This window comes from Panthera pardus, unplaced genomic scaffold, assembly GCF_024362965.1.
Source record: "Panthera pardus isolate Hobbes unplaced genomic scaffold, ASM2436296v1 HiC_scaffold_2, whole genome shotgun sequence".
NCBI lineage: Eukaryota > Metazoa > Chordata > Mammalia > Carnivora > Felidae > Panthera > Panthera pardus.
Window position 1 is genome coordinate 137,931,574 of NW_026526765.1, and position 16,476 is coordinate 137,948,049.

Sequence of the window (16,476 nt, forward strand, 5' to 3'; positions counted from 1 at the left end):
CAAGGGAAACAAGATACAATTAAGGCGAAACTCATTCCCCCAAGATCGCTGAAATGTGAGTTTATGAATCCGGAGAGGTAGGAGGCCAAATGAGATCTAATTGTGTCTTATTTGACTTGGCCTTTTAAATGGATAACCCTTGGCGTTCTCTGCAAATATCACACTTTTGTCAAACTGACCTTACTCTAATGTGTTTTTCTTTTTGTAAATGTGAAATATTTTTGATCATACAATAGTAACTCAATTAATAAGATTTTCGAGTACAAAGGCAGACTATGCCCTAAGGGAAACCATATTACCAGTGGAAAAAGTTCCATCCTTCACGATCAAATAGTTCTCAAATAGTTCTCACAGTGGGACCTTGAAAGGGCAAAGAAAAAAAATAGCTCAAGAAATAGTTCTTTTGCAAAGATTCACACTCAGTTGAAATACACTAGAAAAATAAGAGACTAGGTTACCCAGATAAAGGGATGTTCACAATCAGGACAGAAAGTGTGAAATATTGTCAACTCCAAAATGTCTTCTAGTTGTGTTATGTAAAAAAGAGTTGTACTATAGAAAAAAAAAACAAAAACAAAAACCTAAATCAGACATAGTTCTTAAGCTCACTGTCTTAAGTTTACATTGCAATGCATGATATTTTCTGAAGGAGATTTAACTTCTTCATTTTATTTTTTTTGGTCCTGGTTTCCACCAAAGCCTTCAGCCTTGGCTCCGGCTGACCAGGGTTCTAGTCCAAACTTGGCCATCAACTCGTGATGCATTTAGGCAAACCATTCGTTCTCTCTGGGACTCTTCATTTCCCATCTGCAGATGAGTGTTCTGAACTGGGGATGGCCAGGTTCAGCTCAAACTGCATGTGACCCTACTTGACTATGAACCCTGTGAATAATCTAAAGCTGAATTAAAGTTGGAAGGAGGAGGGGTTCTCTTAGTGTGTTTGTTCCCTTGTTTATTGATTGGCTTTAAAAAAAATTCAGGAGAGGGGTGCCTGCGTGGCTCAGTCCTTTGGGTGTCTGACTTCGGCTCAGGTCATGATCTCACAATTCGTGGGTGCAAGCCCCACGGCAGCCTCTGTGCTGCCAGCACAGAGCCAGCTTCCGGTTCTCTGTCTCCCTCTCTTCTGCCCCTCACCTGCTCATTCTTGTTCCCCCTCTCTCAAAGAAAAAGAAACATTTTTTTTTTTTTTTTTTTTTTTTTTTTTTTTAAATTTCAGGAGAAGGCATTTTCCATGAAAAATCAACACACCATGTCCTGGGAGAGCTGGGATCCTACCTGGCACCTTGTGGGAAACACTTCAGGCCCGGATGAAAGAAGAAGGAAGAGGAGGCCAAAATGAAGGCAGGAGGAACAGAGGTGATACCCCCCCCCACCCCTTCTAAGGATCTGTAACTGTCCTTAACTCACAAAGACTGATTCTTCCTGCCTATCTTCTGGCCCTTGTGTAAGAACATCCTGCCCCCAAATGTTAGCAGTGTGAATGCCCTTCACTCGGTTTAACGATTCACTGATTGTAAAAAAATGTTTTACCTGGAATAACAAAGCGTATGTATTCCTGGAGCCTATGTCCACTGACCTGAACGGAGCCCTCCACCCCCACCTCCAGAAGTGTGCTAAGTGGATAAGGGGAGCCTGGCTAGTCTATATTTACCTAACCAGGTAATTGACCGAACTAAATGGTCTTTTATTACCCTTATGTGGATTACTTACTTTGCAGGCTATCCCTAGTCCTTATTAAAACCATGTGTATTCCTGTCCCCCTTCTGAGCACCTTCTCTGAAAATCAATCCATACGTGCTCAGGAATGCAAACCACATGCATTTCAGAGTCAGTGTAAACAAACATAATTAAAAGGGCAAATTTACTTCAGAAATTATCTAATGCCGTCTGCATCAAAATGGAAATGACTTCTGGCTGCTTCCATTTACCCTTGTGGATATTTGTTAAGTTCAGGCCTGATTTTTCTGGAAAAACAACTTTGGATCTCCAACAGGCTTGATCTGGTCTCCCATCCCTGTGGTGTCCCCCTTGTAACAGATCATTCACGGAGATTACCGTTTTAGCATTTGAAACACAACATTCTTGAGAGTGGGGTGAAGATAACCCACGTAGATAAGAGTGTAGGTCAAACTCAGAGAAGTTAAGCTGAAGTGAGTAGGAACAGCATTTCTGAGTCCGAAATATTTCTGTTACATAGGAAGAAGAGATTTACAGTTGAACTTTTGATTATAAAGAGGAAGGAAAATAAATAGCCTCAAAATTCCCATTAAAATTGTATTTTAACATATTCTCACCGACACATAAGGACTTGTTTTAAAGAAGTAACATTTCTTGACCCACAGTGGGTTGCCCTATTACTTTTTCTTTTGTTCATCGCTCTTCCTTAGAGCTAAAAATGGGGAAGTATTCGGTGTCCTATGGATCTCAAGCTATTACAAAAATGCAGTCCATAGTAGCTAATACTTTTCTGTGGTCAAAGATATTTTAGGTTGTAAATATTCTTTTAGGAAACATTAATAAATCAATCAGATTTGAGACCTTACAGTTATTTTATGAAATAGTATTTTAAGATAATTTCAGAATATCAAACACATCCCTCTCAATGGTGACTCTGATTTATTAAATATTCTCACTTCATCTATTAGGGATCTAGAAATTCACCTAGTATATCCATGTCCTTTATAGTTTACCTTAAAGGTGTTAACATGTTTAAGGTTAAGATAGATTGATTTAAATAATGTTTAAATTTAGAATACCTTGTTTCATAAGTAGATCTTTTTTAGTTCTTTTAATTTCAAAATTATTTTAAAAATATTTAAAGTTTGATTATACAAGCAATAAATGCATACATTGTCCTCGTTAAAATTCCGACTCGAAAGACCTGGGTAAAGTCCTTTTTGACTAGCATCTGGAATTTAGGTCTCCTTCCCAGACATTAAGAACACTGCTATTTGTTTAGTGTCCTCTCTGCCAGATAACTGCTATTTGTATGCACATTTCCTGTGAAAAGTATCGAGGATTTTGGAGTATGTTTAACATAACTCGCATGAAATAGCTGTGTTATTCCGTAGCTTGCTTCTTCACTTAGTAGTGATGGGGTTTTGGGGGTTCAGAGCTGATGGCCAAGAAAGAATTCTTGAAGACACCTCCGGTGCAAAAAGGTGATTTTATTAAGGCACGGGGACAGGACCCATGGGCAGAAAGCTGCACTGGGATCGTGACCAGTAACTGATTATATACCCTCAGGTTGGGAGGGGGTTAGGGACAGCGAAAGTCTCTAAGGAATATTGGAAGCAAGGTTTCCAGGACCTTGTGAGGTTAGATGTTGTTAGGAAAATGCCATTTATTGCCATTTACTAAAACCTCAGTCATGACACCCTTCAGATGTGTATCAGGGGACCATAAGCTTGGGTTATGATTGCCAGCATATATCTTGGGGGAGCTGAGATAAAGGAAGTTTCTAAAAAAATTTTTTTAATGTTTACTTATTTTTTGACAGAAAGAGAGAGAGAGAGAGGGAGAGAGAGACACAGTGTAAATCAGGAAGGGGCAGAGAGAGAAGGAGACACAGACTCCAAAGCAGGCTCCAGGCTCTGAGCTGTCAGCACAGAGCCCGATGTGGGGCTCTATCCCACAAACCATGAAATCATGACCTGAGCCGAAGTCCGCTGCTCAACCGAGTGAGCCACCCAGGCGCCCCATATTCCAATTTTAATAGGTAGGTATTCAGGTTGTTGCCATTTTGTTACAACGATAAGTATGCTGCAGTAAATTGTATGCCTCATTACAATTGTCAAGTCTGAGCGGGATTTTAAACAGTTTTGCTTTCTTTTCTGAAGATTACCTACAGCCAAGTGTCAGTCTCCTGAAGGGTGCTTTTTAACCCTCGCCTCTATCCGGCATTTTCCTAAACAAAGTCCATTCTCACTGGAAGAAGCATTTTGAAGATAGCTGTTAAAGGAACATTAAAAATTTCCTACCTCATTTTATGCCCTCAGCGCTTGGCCCTCGTAATAGCAAATAGTTGAGACTTGATAAATATTTTTGTTGCTAAATAAATGATATATGTGGGGCAAAAAGAGCATTACACAGGGAAGGGGAAGAGCTACACTTTTGTGACTTGGGTTTGTGATCCTCCATATGGGAAAAATTGCTTCCAGCTTCCCTTCCCTCCTCACCAATTGGAGGTGGTGGACCAGGAGGTTTCAAAGATCTTGCCTGTTGCTGTACTTTGTTTTTTTTTTTCTCGTTTTGGGGGTGAGGATGGGCGTAGGGATTGGGAGTGCTATCCACAGCACTCTACACATTGTAGATGCTAAAGAAGTATTTGATTGTATGGTAGTTTTTTGATTTTCACAGTATTGAAATATAGCAAAAATTTAAAAATATGTTTATACCTTTTTTTTTTTAATCAAAGGCGTGGGTAAAATGAAAAACTCAGAGCTTGAGGCAATTTGTCACACACTAAAAGAATATGTTTACAAATCTAGGTATCAATCCTAAACATTAAGGGCAGAAAACTTAGATCTCTAGAAATCAAAAGGAAACATTTTGTTAGTGATCATTTCTTGGGCAACTATTATATATATTTTTTTAATTTTTTACAAAATGTTTATTTATTTGAGAGAGAGCGAGAGAGAGAGAGCGCGCACGTGCGCGCGGGGGTGCGCGCAAGCACGAGTTGGGGAGGGGCAGAGAGATGGAGACAGAATCTGAAGTAGGCTCCAGGCTCTGAGCTGTCAGCACAGAGCCCAACACGGGTTTCAAACTCACAGACCCTGAGATCATGACCTGAATCCAAGTCGGACGCTCAACCGAGTGAGCCACCCAGGCGCCCCTTCCCACTTTATTCTGAGAGTAGAAGTCAGAAGAGAGGAGGCATGCTTTACATAAATTTTTTCCTGAAAGGAAAGACTTCAGGAATTTAAAAAACTAACAAGTCAAAGATGTATAAAACCCCACATTCTGATATCACTGTGTTGCTGGGTAATTTATTTTTATGATTTCAAATTTTGAACCTTGAGCATGTTAAATATTTTTACTTAAATGGAACTCGGTTATGATTACTTAAATTACTATTTTCTTTAAGTCAATATTGCTCTAATCGAATCACTATAGTTTTATTTGAAACTATCTGCTTAGAGTTCCCTTAAGGGTATTATTCTTTCATTTTTCTTAGATTAGTATATTCCTATTATTTCTTTAATAGTGTCAATCTTTTTGCTTAAGACTTGTTATACAAAAGTAATATGGTAACTGTGTACACACTCACTACTGTGTCATTTTTCACCAAATTATTTGACTGTAGTCTTAGGTTTCCAACACTCATTGAAACGTAAAGTTAATAAACATGCCACAATCTCTATAAATAACTTTCCTGATTTTAGACCTGGGCAATAGAAGGATTCAGAAGTTTGTTTGTGTCAATACCATGATTTTGTTGCCAAGGAAAAAGTATTTGATGACATTGCCTTCTTCCTAATTATTTGAAGAGTAGCTACAATTTATTGAAGGGCTACTATGTGCCAGGACCAATGTTAAGGTAGGGTAAGCTACCACGAGACTACAGTAAATGAATGGCTTAAGAAATGTTAAAATTTGTTTCTCTCTCAGGTAAGAGTCTACATTAGTTGCTCTAGTCATTCAGGGACTCAGGCTTACAGTCTGTACCGTCTCTTGAGGTCCCTCTGGTGCCATTCCAAGCAGCAGGAAGTGGAAATTCAGCCTGGAGGATTAGGTGTGCAAGGTTTATGGTCCATGAAGTGTCATTGTGCATTTGGATTCCGTTGGATTGGTCTTGGTCACATGGTCAAACTTAGCTGCAAAGAGGTCTGGGAAATGTAGTCTCTTACCGGGCAGCTATTTTCTGGCTACAACTCCACCATCATGGAAAAAGGGGTGTACAGTTGGTAGATTCTGCTGTGGCATTTTAAAGAATTATCTGATTTAATTAGTACTCTAAACCAATAGAAAGGGTAACCAAGGGTAACCAAGTCTCTGAAGCTAATTACTTATCTGAGCTCATAAATTTTGTTAAGGACAGAGTCAGAATTTGAACCTAGGTCATTTTGGCTGCAAAGTTCATGTTCTTAGTCTCTCTGCTCTATGGTGTAACAAAAGCTGGTCTATGCCCCAATCCTTTGGGTTCAATAAATTTCAAAGATTCCTCTTCTTCAGCAGATTTCCCACACATTCGTAATACCTAAGCTGTACACAGAATGAATGATATGGTGTTCTTTGAGATTGCATTTAGTCTTCCGGTTCTCATTAAAACTACAGATGTTGATCTAAAACAGTTAAGCACATTCTACTGTTTTCTAGTTTCATTCGGATACTTTCATTTTATGTTTTGAAAATTATTTGATTTCTTTTTGGTTTTTAAACATGTATTTATTAGAAATACTTATTTATAATTAATAATTTATAATTATAATTATAAATAATTATTTATGATTTATTCTAATGTTTTCTAGTTTAATTCGGATACACGTATTTATTTTGAGTGAGTGTGTGCGTGCACGTGCACGAACTAGGGAGGGCACATAGAGAGGGAGAGAGAGCATTCCAAGCAGGCTCTGTGCTGTCAGTGCAGAGCCCGACTCTGGGCTTGATTCCACAAACTGTGAGATCACGACCTGAGCCAAAATCAAGAGTTGGACGCTCAACTGTCTGAGCCACCCAGGTGCCCCCAGTTGCTTTCATTTCAAGTGCATTGGTTCCAATCCATTTTGCTGAGTTGGGTTGGCTGAGTCCACACCCATTTCTGGTCATCTGCTTCCTTGTTTTCCTCTAACTCAGAAGCAAAAAGCTGGAAGTGTTTAGCCCAGTTTCATCCAGTGGTAGTCACCAGTTACAGGTCTAACAATGAAATGGAGAGGCAAGTATTCTGAGACTGGCTCCCTCAAGAAGAAGGCTTTGCGTTGTTTGTCTTCTTTTTCCCTGGAACGTGGATGTGGTTTCTGGAGGCTCACTGGCCACCTCACTACCCTGAGGATGGAGATTTGTATGCCAGAGGTCTTCCCCTCACCCCCACCCCGCACTTCTCTTTGTTTCCTCTTTTCTTCTTTTCTAATTTTTTGACTCTAGGTAATGGCAACTTGAGAGCAATCCAGAATTTAGTGTCTGCCTCTGTGTTTAAAGTGAAGCAAGTATTTTAGTGGACAAGGACCAAAGAGTGGTGGTGTCGGAGTGGAAACCTGCCACATGAAAGAAACCACTCCCATTCGCCATTTTGTTCTTTGCAATTCTAGAGATTATATAATCTGGATATATCTGGCCATCTTTATATAATGTTTTTTTTTCAGGGTGGGGGCACAGCTTTGCTTTTAAGCTCTGGGAATGGCAATTAAAAAAAAGCCAGTCCTCCTTCTTTTTGGTAATGCACCGTCCTTTCCTCACTAGACTTTTCAAACGTTACCTCGTTATAAACATGAAGAAACCAACTTCACTTTCTGAGAGAATTTCTGTTAACTGAATTTCTCCAGGCTTCAGGCTTCTTGGAGGAAAGAAGTTCTCCATGTGAAAAGTATTGGAGTTCTCAAAGTTAACTTGATTCCTTTTTTTTTTTTAAGTTTCTGTTTATGAAGCTGTCCTTCGAGGGCATGTGAGGACATGGAGGTGGAAGGACTGAGTAGGAAGGAATAGCTAGAAGCCATGGGTGTGGGGGTGGGGATGGTTTCTCAAGGCAGTTGTCCTGTTAGGTTTCTGAGGAGGCAAAAAATCATGCTCCAGGGGTGTCTCTGCTTTGATCTGTTGAGTCCCTGTGTTTGGGGGATGGGATCTAGACACTCCACCAGCCATACTTCTGGAAAGTCCTTTGGGCACCTCTCTGCACACTTCCTTTCTTCCAGGCTACCATACTAGAATGTTGAGGCTGGCAAGTATGCAGGCTCTTAACCTCAAGACCCTGATTTGGTCCTGGTCCAAATGTTTTATTCCTTGACTAAAAAGATCTTCATTCCCGCCAGTGAAGGTGGTTTTCCTTGTGCTTGTTTTGGGGAAGGAACATGTTTAAAAAGATATATAGTACAGAAAATGCTTTGGTTTTCTTACATTTGCACAAAAAGGTATTCTTTATTTTGCATTTTAGATAATGCATGCTTATAGTTCTCTACATAGCTTTTGGATACTGGAATGGAGAGGAATAGGAGAATGTGGATCATTGCAGGGTGTCATAATAATAGGAAATGGTCGGGGCCATTGTGTGACCTTGTACGTTGTATGCTGCATGACTCTAGGGGGTGTCATTCATGCACATTTTGAAGGGGGTAATGCTCCTTGGAGTTATGCAACATGGTGGCCTCGTAACACTTCAATAGCATTGACTATGAGTCATGTGTGATGCTAAGAGTAGTCTACTCAGTCTTCACCACGATCCTATGAAATAGATCCTAATATTTTCATTTTACAGATAAGGAAACTGAGGTGCAAGAAGTTTCAAGGTGCAAAAAGGTCGCAGAGCTGGGATTTGAAACCAAATGTGGCGTCAGAGTCTGGCCTTATAATCATAATGCCAGACTGCCCCTGAACTAGTTAGTAGCCCAAGGGAAACATTCTTTGCTCACTCATTCGTCACTGCAAAAGCATTTTTTGAGTGTTCTGGTCATTGTGCTCAGTGTTAGAGTAAAGTGGTTCAGCAGCCTCGTTTTGGGTCCAGTTTAAACTCAGAAACTTGTAGAAACTCAGAAACTTGTATTTTCCTGAAGTTTTAAAATAGCTGTGCTGTCATGAATTCCTCAGGTAAAATAATGAGAGGGATAGTTAATGGTTATGTAAAACTTAGAATCTCCTGATGAAACATGAAAGATATCTTATGAACCCAATAGGTGAGAAAGCGAACAGTGTGACTGATTTATCAGGATCCTTTGGACACTCTTACAAGAGCCCAGAAATGCTAGATACTCTGCGGAAAGACTCCTTGTTACTCTCCTGGATTCCTATATACATGGATCTTACCTTCCTCTTTGGCCTTTTCTTCCTCCTCTTCCTCTCCTTCTAAGACCACCTCTCTCTCCCCCTTCTTCTCCCATCTGTCTCGGTCCATATATTTTCTGCTTGTTGCCTGCATGGGAGCTCAAGAGAATTACCCAAATCTTCCTTACTAGAGAGAAATGTGTTTGTTCACTCAATAGTCTTACCAAGTTGATAGACAACAACACCAAATGAGATATATAAACATTTTACTTCTGAAGATAGACATTCAAATTGTGTTTTATTAAATAAACTGGGTGACCTAAACTCACTCCTTTATGGTCCAATCCGTCAAACATAAGCCAAATGGACTCACAGAGGAGGCAGTGTAGGGAAAGAACGGAAATATATAAAGAGGCAAGAATCCGTCTATAATCACCGTGTTCCTTGTGCATTACAGTCTCAGCCAAAGGACCTCTCAGTGAACATATTTTCCCCTTGAGGTTGATCTATATTGACAACCACCCATGGACACTAATTTTTAAAGAGTCGACTGTGGCCTGAAGGAAGCAGAGGAACCTTATACTATATTTCACTGAAGTGCATTTGCCATGAAAATAACAGTTATTGCCATTGCCACTCAATGGTCAATGCCTTTCAGTATGAATACAGGGAGTTACATAAATTATGTTTATAGCAAGTCCCTTGAAACTGTGACAACGTAGAAGTACGGGCGTGGGGAAGTCCAAAGTTTGAATTATCCCCATGTCCTGTAGTTGGTGTTAGGGAAAAAAGCTGAAATGGCAGGGCACACCAGGGTGCAAATGTAAGCAATATTTAACCCAGTCTGTTAATAAAGAGTATGGTTTGCTTGCTGGTGCCCCAGTAAGCCATGCCTCATAAGCATTGTGGTTTCCAAAATTATTCCAAGTTAGGCACTGCTACAAGTAAAATATGCTGCTGGCTGTGAAATAATGAGAGGGATAATAAATATACAAAACTTGGAATCTCCTGATGAAAAATGAAAGAGATTTTATGAACCCTACCAGTCAAACTCAGATGAAAAACCCCCAGTGTTCTCACCATGATTAATGCTCTGGCCCTTCCATGTGAGAAGTTCAGATTCAATTTCCTATTCTGATATCTTGTTTTGGAGGCAGCTACAGTGGGAATCATGACTAAGAGAGTGAGTTCATCTGGTGGTGGTAAATGCATAGCTCTAAGGTCCTGGCAGGAGAGAAGGTAAGGTCTAAGCCATGGTGTGTCAGCATGCACCCAAGAACACGGTCATGTGTCTCTACAGAACTGGGTGCAAATATTAGAGGGGACATTTAATGACAGTAATGTTGAATGTTGGTCTATCGATGCAGAATGTTCTTGTTAATGATCCTGCTGTTCCTTACAACCCTGGGGGCAGGTAGTTGAACGGGGCTCCTAAGATACCTAACAGGTGAGGAGACGGAGACTCAGGGAGCCTTGCCCAAGGTTACATGAATGCTAAGCAATGGAGACTGGAGTCAGAGACCAATCTGACTGCTGGTACAGACTTTCCCTTCATCTCTTCAGTGTTATTGTTTCCCTAACCTGCTGTTAAATGCGCGCGGGCGCACACACACACACACACACACACACCCACACTCTGTGGGGTATGAACAAACCAGGCATCCTGTCTAAATTAATTTATTTCATGAGATCACTTCTCCACACTCCATTTCACATTGCCTGTGGAGACATAAACCTAGTCTTGAGTAAAAGAATGAGGATTTTGGTCCCTAATTTGGCCCTAAATGTCATGCAGAAAATGTTTTCTTAACTCAATGTGAGCCCTGGAAAGCTTGTTTGCTTGACTTGCAGATGCTGCAAGCCAGAGGACACATCACTCTAAAAGGCTTTATAGAGAAGGCTGAGTACGGATGGAAAATTTATGCCTGGAAGGATGTTACCATACAGAAAAGATTTGGGGGTACGTAAGAATTGGTAGAAATTCTTTCTCAGCTGGAAATTCTGGCCCAAGGTTTCCAAAGCAAGCATAATTTTGTAGACTTCAGCTTTTATGAATTACCGTGAGGGCTGATACTGCCTTATGTCAAATTTCTTAAGTAGAGGAATGTCTCTTAATTAATCATTAAAAAAAAATAAAAGAATAAAGCCAGAAGAAAATTACATGTTTGTCTTATTCTAGATAAATGTTTTAAGCTCTTTGACCCCGCAGAGTCCACAGAAACATGTCTGTGATACTGAGAAGTAAAATGAATTGCCGGGTCATCCTACCTTGTTCATATCAGACCTGCTTTCACATTCAATAAATGACGTGCGGTTAGAGACCGGCCATTAACATCTCGAGGGAGGATGTTTTAGGAGCTCTTTTTCTCTCTCTCTTGAACACTGGGGCTATGGCTGAATGCCACAGTACTCTAATCTATCTGTCAGGGATGCCAAGCAAGATGTTCTGATGGCTTTTGGGTGTGCATTCAGAAGTCCTTGTCTGAAACTCACCTCCTTGTCATCAGGTCTATTCTCAGAGCGGTGAAAGCCAGTAGCCACGATGTGGGCTGCTTTGTGATATGCAGTGTGACACCTTTCCCCAGTTTTCATATCATCGTACTTTTAGAACAGGACTTAGAAGTCCTCTTTAAAGAGAATATACATGAATCTGGAAGCGAGGATAATCCACTATCACTCATTTATACCCAATAGCAATGTTCCTCGATCCTAAATGTGCATAAGAATCACATGAAGAGCATATATTAAACTTTTTTTAATATTTATTTTTAAGAGAGAGAGAGAGACAGAGCTTGAGTAGGGGAGGGCAGTGAGAGAGGGAGACACAGAATCTGAAGCAGGTTCCAGACTCTGAGCTGTTAGCACAGAGCCTGACGCGGGACTTGAGCCCATGAACTTGAGATCATGACCTGAGTCGAAGTTGGATGCTTAACCCACTGAGCCACCCAGGTGCCCCATCACGTGAAGAGCATATAAAGACACAGATTATGACCCCATTCTCCCACAGTTCATCAAGTAGGGAACAGGCAGAGAATTTACATTTTTATGTTTCCATGTTATGCAGCTGTGGCTGGTAGAGGCATCACGCTTTGAGAAGCATGGTTCTAGAATGAAGTTTTCAGACTAGCCAGTTACCTAATGGAGATTCGAAAGAATGGCCAAGAGAATACTAGATTGTGACACAGAAAGGAGAACAAGGAAATTTTGGAGTTTAGAAATGTCATGGAGGACAAATACACGTGTGGGTGACCAAAAGCGTGTTCTGTAAAGCCTACAGGAGAGGGAGGAAGAATAATAGAGGGAGAGGGAGGAAGAATAATAGAGGAAAGCAGATTGAAGACAACTTAATCAAAAATGTCCTCTCTTCACACATTTAGCCAAGGGTAATGCTGGGACTCACAAACTGGCACCTATATCCTTCCTATTTCCCCCACTTAGGTATGGATGCACTTGAGAATCTAACCAATCAGGAAGATGTGAATCAACTATTGTTCTTGAGTGACTGGGATATTCTGCCCGCCTTTAAAATTGAATCTATCCAAATGAATGATGGGAAGAGATGGGGGTGGGACATGGTGGAGGAGGGAGAGGAAATGGATGCTGGGTGTGGTTTGCACTGGGGTGCTGGGATGCTGCATGGTATTCCTCTCAATTAGCCAAAGAACCTGACACGGGTCTGCCTTGTGGGGGTCCTGGGTAAACCTTGACTGACCATGTTGTCCAGACTGGCAGGAGTTCAGTGCTGTTCTTTGTTGCTTCAGAAATGGAAAGATTGCGAACAACTGCCAAGTCTTTGAAGTGTGTGCCTGTGGGGCTGGGCCTCGCAGCTGCTCAAACCTGAAAATAATTAAGTGTTTCACTACTGCAATGACTCAGCTGGGGTTAGAACCTCACCAGATTGGAGCATGATGGTTTTAAAGCATGGGTTTTAAAGATAGTTGAGAGATGTGGCTCAGTATATAACGCATCCAGAAAAACGCACACCTTCATGTAGTTTCTGGCAACCCAAATCCCACAGCACCGTTCGCACCCACCGGTCCTATTTTCCAAGCAGCTCCCAATTTGTTAGATTTTCCACATTTTTTCCTGTTCTTCTCTCATCACGAATTGTCTACAATGCCTTACCCACACGCTAAAGTAATAAATGACGGTGGCGAGGTCATTTAATGAACACCATGGGTGACTTTTCCTTGTCATCCATGTAGCTTCTCTGAGAAACCTCTCCTAACCACCCAATGTAAAGAAGCAATAATTTCCTCATCATCTCACACTACTTTGTCCGCATCACTTACGAAATGGCATTGTTTTCTTATTTATTTATTTACGATTCCCTCCCCACTTTCTGCACAAGCTCCACGCAAGCCGCCATCTTGTTACTCTATCATGACACTGGTTATGGATCACTAGGTTACAGATTTTCGAGTAAAGTGACATCATTTCAAAGCTTTGTACTAGGGCAAAATGAAGTATAAATTCCAAGTACACGAACTCTAATCTTCGCCTAAAACGAGTCCTTACTCGTCTGTTTTGAGTTGAAGGCCTGCACTGTCCTGTACCTTTCATGTCCTTTACTGTTCCAAAAGGCTCAGAGGAGGGAAATCATGGGAGATAACGATTTTGACCTCTACGATTCATGGAAATATCATGTTTTTGCTGTTTGCCAGACCTCTCCAGTGAGTTTGAGAAAAGAGAATCTAAGTGTTGAAAGATATTTATTAGTGATAGTACCTCCCCAAGAATATGGCCCAGAACGATAATTTACAAAGCATCGTCCTGGGATCAGCAGCATTATCATCACTTGTGCGTTTGTTAGAAATGCAAACCCGCAGGCATCACCCCGACTCAAAGTGATGATAGGGCCAGGCCTCCAGAGGAGGCCCTGGGGAGAACTTATTTTGTGTTTCTTGGAGCTGGCCTTTGTTTCTGCTTTGTTTTTTGGCTATTTGTTTATTTACTTATTTATTTTTTTGAAGTAGGCTCCACTGCAGAGCCCAACACGGGCTTGAATTTATGACTCTGAGATTAAGACTCAAGCTGAGGTCAAGAGTCAGTGCTTAACCCAGTGAGCCAGGCGCCCCAGTGTTTCTTTGAGTGCTTGGTGGCTGCCCGCAGTCCTTGACTTGCAGCTGCACGGCTCCAGTCTCTGCCTCTGTGGTCTTGTGAATCAGATGCTTGGATGAGGGCAGCAATTTGTGTTTTGACTAGGCCTCCATGGGATTCTAGTGCCCTGTGAAGCTGGAGTACCATTCTCTAGAACCCTGCTACTCAACGTGTGGTCTGAAATCTAGAGGCATAGGCATCGCCTGGGATTTCATTAGAACTGCAGAATATGGGCTCTGCACCCGACTTATTGACTCAGAATCAACATTTTAATAAGTTCCCCAGGGCATTTTCGTGACCATTAGAGTTCGTGAAACACTTGGTCTACCTAGATGGGTATGTGCTGGTAATAGATCGTATGAAAAAAAAGTAAAGGATATGAAAATATTCCGTCTCTCCTTTATACTATGTTTTGAAGAACTAAGGTTTTCATTTTTTTTTTTTTTAAACTGAAACATTTGAAGCCTAAGAGCAATCAAAATTCCTTTCTTCCATGACAGTTATTCTTAAAGTGTACTCTGCAGATGGATCCTCTGGAGTACTTATTAAAATTCATGTTCCATGACCATACCTCAGTTCTACTAAATTAACATTTTATGGAGACATGTCTTGGAATCCCCATTTTTAACATATATCTTGGTGATTCTTATACACTTCGGTCTAAAGTTGGTGAAACTCATCTTAGAGATAGTTCCGCTCTCTTTTCGGTCTTCAGATTTGCTCTCGAACATTAACATTTGTTAATGTCCTAATGAAAAAAACCGGTATGAGAATCAGTACTATTCGAAGAACAGCAACGATCAGATTTTATTATACATTAAAATGCTTGCAATTTTTATAACTAGAAAGAGCTCCTTAAGGCTGCAGTCTCTTCCTTTGATGTTTCTGACAACAGCAGATCTCAAGTCAGAAAGGTAACTTCTCTGAGAAATACGCCAACCCATAAAGGCCTTGGAGAGACTCCAATTTATGTTGGACAAGATTCTCTTTTTCTCTGGTCATTATTTTCCCACCAAATTATTTTTCTATCGAGAATATAAAATGTCATGAAAAATTAAAAATGAGATTCAGGAGAACTCACGCCTTCATCCTCGTTCATGCCTTCCCTCCTTCATTTTGTTGGGGATGCGTGAGAGCTGCCAAGACATCCACCCCGGTTAACAAATGGCTAATTGACAACCACCCATCTGTTGATGTGATTTTGGCTGTTTTCAGATAGAGTCAGTGATCATTAGATTTTGTTTCCCCTCATGGGGGAAAATGTGACATACTGGTTACCTGACAGCATTAGAAAGATTTCTGACTCATTGTTTACATAGACTCCATACATCTTTCTTTCGGTTAGTGGTCCTGTCCCACATCTAGTTTCTATCTGAACCCACACGGCTGAATTATGTCTATAATGGCAAACTGCGATTTTTAACGGTAGTGGTGTATCAGTTGTGGTTGATACTTTGAAATATTGCAGAAATAAGTAATTGGCAAACTTGGATGGTTTGCCTTCCTAAGCTCAAGCACTTCGATTCTCCCCCACTCCCTGGCATTCTGCGTCTTCTCATCTGCCTCGTGATCTCTGTGGTTTATAAAATATACAAAAGCATTTTCAGGGTGAGAGAGGGAAGATCCAAGAGTGATGTTTTCATCTTTTCATGGTTGAAAGCCTTGACCGTACTTGGCCCAGAGAGAGTAGGCTTGAAGCAGTACACAGCCAGTGACAACCAGGTTTGAGGCCTGACATGAATGTAACTTTCCTCTTCAGATAGTATCTCGGCAGCAAAGCTAGGGGATATCAGAGATGCTGTGTGGTGCTATTCTCATTTCTCTCCCCTATCTTCTTGTACTTAACCAATGTCCACTCCTTCTCCCTCCGAGACTGGCCTCTTATGACTGTGACTCATACGTAGAAATCACTTTACATTCCAGTAACCGTCTCTTCTTAGCAATGAACGTGTAGCTCTTCTCTAAGCATGTACAGTGATGTGAGTTCATTAAAAACATTTAGGATCATTAATTCGGACACAAAGTAGGCAAAATATGCCATGTTACCATTATGTTATTTCATAATTAGAACCACACATTCAACATATCTTAATGAGTACCTACTAAGTCCCAGGAGCTATGCTAAGTACTAGGGATATTATGCTTAGCAAACAAGATATGGACATTGTTTCCATGTAGCTTTGATCGTAACAGGAGAGATGGTCATTAATCAAATAGTCACATAAATATAAAGTTGCAGTGTGATGCGTAGCAGGCTGCTTCAGAAAGGTTTCTTCGAAAAAGCGATGTTTGAGCTGAGATTTTAGGGAAGGCTAAGTGTTATGTAGGAGAGGAGGGAAGGAAGAGAAGTTCAGGGCAGTATAGGCCCTGGTTGGGATGGAGTGTTCTAGGAACTGAAAGAAGGCCAGTGTGATGACAGAGTAGAGTGTGATGGGGAATGTGATAGGAATGAGGTTGGCCAGT

The 16,476-nt window shown here is 40.9% G+C and overlaps 1 long non-coding RNA gene across 2 annotated transcripts; it reads left to right on the forward strand.

The window, feature by feature from the left end:
* Nucleotides 1-947: 947 nt before the first annotated feature.
* Nucleotides 948-10,992, forward strand: LOC109278875 (uncharacterized). 2 transcript variants are annotated; one of them, XR_002085873.2, is made up of 3 exons: nucleotides 948-1,031; nucleotides 1,217-1,356; nucleotides 10,765-10,991. It is a non-coding gene; the product is annotated as an uncharacterized LOC109278875 (long non-coding RNA). The 2 variants fall into 2 exon arrangements; XR_008423976.1 differs by having other exon boundaries at nucleotides 1,017-1,103; nucleotides 10,765-10,992.
* Nucleotides 10,993-16,476: the final 5,484 nt, after the last annotated feature.